Source organism: Gracilinanus agilis, chromosome 1, assembly GCF_016433145.1.
Source record: "Gracilinanus agilis isolate LMUSP501 chromosome 1, AgileGrace, whole genome shotgun sequence".
NCBI lineage: Eukaryota > Metazoa > Chordata > Mammalia > Didelphimorphia > Didelphidae > Gracilinanus > Gracilinanus agilis.
In genome coordinates this window covers 798137093-798141127 of record NC_058130.1, presented here as the reverse complement: position 1 = coordinate 798141127, position 4035 = coordinate 798137093, and positions in this window count along the sequence as shown.

The window sequence follows — 4035 nt, the reverse complement described above, 5'->3', positions numbered from 1 at the left end:
GCCTTTGGGCTGAGGCGGGGGTGGGGCGATGGCCGGCTCCCGCGGCGCTCAGTGTCTCACTCCGCGAGCTCCTCGCCCCGCATTCCCGGCCTCATCTCGAGCTGCTCTCTCAGTTCAGGCCGGAGGGCCACGCCGGGGCGCCCTGCGTTGCGTGGGGAGGAGGAGGGGGAGGGAGGAGCAAGTCCAGGGCCAGGAGGGGCCCGGCTGGGTCCATAACAGAGCTCGGGCGGCGGACTACATCTCCCAGAAGGCTGTTCGAATGAGTTCCTGCTCCACCTGGATGGGGTACCGGCCCAGTGAAGACGGGGCGTGGCCTCGACGTAGCTTTTGCCCCGCCCCCCGGGTTTGGCCCCTCGAACCTCGTCCTGCCCCCAGTGCCTTAGACTGGCGGGGCTGGCCTGTCTGGGACTTTTTTATGCCTTCCCTTCTCCACCTGCTCAGGTGCACTGCCAGGCCCGCTCCCTCCAGGAAGCCCTCCCTGATCCCTCCCACCTCGCTCCAAGCACCTCCTTCTTTGGCCGAGTTGGGGGTGCGGGCGGGCCCCGAGGCCTGGGGGTTTATTGAAGCCGGGAATCCCGGGGAGGGGAGTCCCTCCCCCGAGGCAGATGGGTGAGCAACCGCTGTGGGCCTCAGAGGAAGAGCCGGGCTGGCCGCTGGCCCCAGGGGATGTCTGAACCCGGCTCCGGTTCCGAAGCGAGCTGCCCGTCGGGGGGCTTTGGGCACCTGAGGGGGGCCCTCGGGGCTGTGTATCAGCCCCCGGGCTGGGGCCCCTTCTGTCCAGGGGGATGGGTTTGAGGGAGCGGGTCAGTGAAGCCTGGCGGCGAAATGACCTGTCCAGGGTCACGTAGGCCACACTGGACCTGGGTCTAACAGACTCCATTCTTTCCGGGAGGCCTGAGGAGACTGCAGGAAGAGCAGGTCCAGAACTGCGGGGCTGTCGCCATGGTAACGAGGACCCGGCTGGGGGTGGGGCCTGAAGTCCAACCTCAGCCAATGGAGGGGCTGGGGGAGGGGTTAGACTGAGCCTCAGAAAGTCTCCAATGGGCCTCGCCCTCTCCATCCGCCATCTTTGGCTTCTCGGTGAGGGCATCCCTGGCGAAGGTTGGCTCCCTTCCTGAGCGCCCCCTCCTGGGCAGGCCTGAGGGGAGGCCAGGGTGTGGTGGGCCACGGCGCTGACCTCTCTCTTCTCCCAGATGGGCTGAGGGTGGGGCGGCGCAGGGGCTGATGGGAGACGTAGAATCTGGGTAAGAGGTCTGCTGTAGAAAGGAAGCCGATGGGGGATGCCCACAAGGCGGAGGCCCCTTCTGGCCTGATAGGCTGGCCATTGCCTAGCCCTTGGCACGCTCCTTCCTTGGAATCCACGTTTAGTATCAATTCTAAGATAAAAGGTAGGAATTCGAGAGAGAGGCGGGATGCAGGCTTGGAATTTCAGGAACTAAGAAGCGGGCGTTTGTGGGAGGCGGCGAGAGCAGGGGAGGCCCATCTCTGGGTCTAATTGAGGGTTAGGCCTTTGTGATGAGGGAAGAGAGAAAGGCGCTTCCTGGAAGCTGAGCCTCGGAGCCACCAGAATCTTGATCGGCAGATTAAAAAGGACAGGATAAACCGGTGGGTGGTGGTAAAGATGGAGAGTTGGGGGGGGGGGGGCGAGGAGCAGTGAGTTGGGGATTCTGAAGGTGGTAATTGGGGAAGCTGTGTGGTCAGCAGGGAGCCAGGGCGGCAAGATCAAGAAGCTGGGAGAAAGGAAAAGGCTTAAAAGGAGTGTTTGTTACTTATGGAAAGGGGGAGCAGCCTTAAAACAGACAGGACTTTGGCCGAGTTGGGTTCGAGGGGATAGGACAAGGCAGTGGTCAGTGGAGGACAGGCGGCCCTCGCTGTATCGCAGTTCACTTGCCGTGGCTTCATTGTATCTGGATTTAAAAATACACATCTAATTCTGTATCAGAGTTTTCACTATATTGCAGGATTTTGTGTTTGACCACCGTGCTGTACGCAATGGAAATGCAGCGCACCACTACTGCTTGTGAGATGGTACACGGCACACTGATGGAATGAAAGGCGAACCACCACAGCTGTGTTCTATATCCTGGGCGCTGACTGGCTCAGCAACTGTACTTGGCGGATTTTCACCTATTGCTGGGGGTGACTCCTGCCATAGGTCACCGTATTGAGAAGCGTTTGAATGGCAACAGGAGGTTCAGAATCATTGGGTTAGGAAGGGGATTACGGGGTTGGAGCATGGCATCCACTGCTGAATAAGCCTAAGTGGGTTCTCATTACCCATAGATCTTTAGCCTTGGAGTGGTAACCTCAGAGTTCTAGGCAGCACTATATACATGGAAAGGCTGTGTGTTACAGGGAGGTGTGAAGGAGACCTCAGTGGGGACCCAGCAAGCCAAGTGACCTCTCTGGCACTCACTTCCTAGAACCAACCTGTTGCCAAGTCTTATTTCCATCTTCACAATCTCTTTTCAAAAACCCAAACCTTGTCAGAACCAATACTAAATATCAAAGGCAGAAGAACAGCAAGGGCTAGGCAGTTGGGGTCAGGTGACTTGCCCAGGGTCACACAGCTAAGAAGTGTCTGAACCCAGGTCCTACCCACTCCAGGCGCAGCTCTCTCTGCATGAGCCACAGAGCTGCCCCTTCACAATGTCTTGTACATGCCACCTTCTCTTACTTTAGTCACCCCATGGGTGCAGGCCCTCATTACCTCTCTTTGGACTGTCACAGGGGCCCGTTGGCTAGTCTCCTTCCCTCATTTGACCCCTCTCAGCCTCCAGGCAGCTGCTCTAGTGCCTTTCCACTCTCACTCAGCAGATTCTGGAGGCTCCCTATCATGTGCAGCAATGAATATTATGGCCCTCCAAAGTCGAGGGCCCAACAACTCTGGCATTTTTGCTCTTTCTTTTCTGATAAGCCCTCACTTTCTGTCTTCGAATCAATGCCAAGTATCGCTTCCAAGGTAGAAGAGTGGCAGGGGCCAGGCAAAAGGAGTTAAATGACTTACCCAGGGTCACACAGCTGGGAGGTGTTTTTGCTATTTCTTGAACATGATAAACCATCCCCCCGTTCTGCCTTTCCCCTGCCTCCCCTCCATGCTTGGGATGCTCTCCCCTCAGCTCCCCCTCCAGGCTTCCCTGGCTTCAGATTGCCCCTTCTTCCAGAGGTCTCTCGGGCTTCTTCCTTCCCTTCCTCTCTCCCAGTGTCTTTTCTGGGATTGCCTCAATCCATCTGTCTGTCTGTGTATATCTACACCAATACAGGCACACCGTTCATCGTCTTTTGTCCCCCCATTAAAACAAGAGCTTTGGAGGACAAGGGCAGTGCTTTGGGCCCTCTGTGTTCCCAGTGCCCTGCTGATGAGACATGCTTCTATGCAGAGATGAGGGAGTCCACATGAACTGCAATCATCCCATCTGTGCCATATTCTTGGCAAGGGACTTTCCATCCACTAACTTCTGAACGATGTTCAAGTGTTTCCTCTTTGCCATCTCGAGCTCGGGTGACTAGCCCTGTCTGAATCGGAACTGGCCGGGCCAGTACTGACCCCCAAACACAGGGCCCTTTATCCCGCCATTCCCTTTCATTCTGAGATGAGCATTTCTGAGTGGAGCTGAGGAAGCTCCTGGGAGTCTGATGATTTGCTAGAAATGTAGGGTCTGAGGGAGGGAGAGAGCTGCGGAGCCCAAGAGAAATAAAAAGATAGGGAACCTCCTGTGGGAAACTGGACGGGTACGCATGCTTCATCAGTGCCATGGAGAGGCCAGGTGCTATTCTGGCAAAAGAGCTGAACTAGGAGGGCACGGAGACATGCTAAAGGCTCGAATCCAGCCCCAAACTGCTGTGTGGCTGCAGTCAAGTCACTCACTCTTCTGTGCCTCGGTGTCCTAATTTCTAAAATGAGAATAGCACCTACAAGGTTCAGATGAAGCCGAAATGCAATAATGTACGTATCAGGAGGTCCAGCCCAATTGGTCACAGAAGGTCCAAACGATTTGACCAAATCAATTAAAAGCAAACGAGGTATGAGTAAAT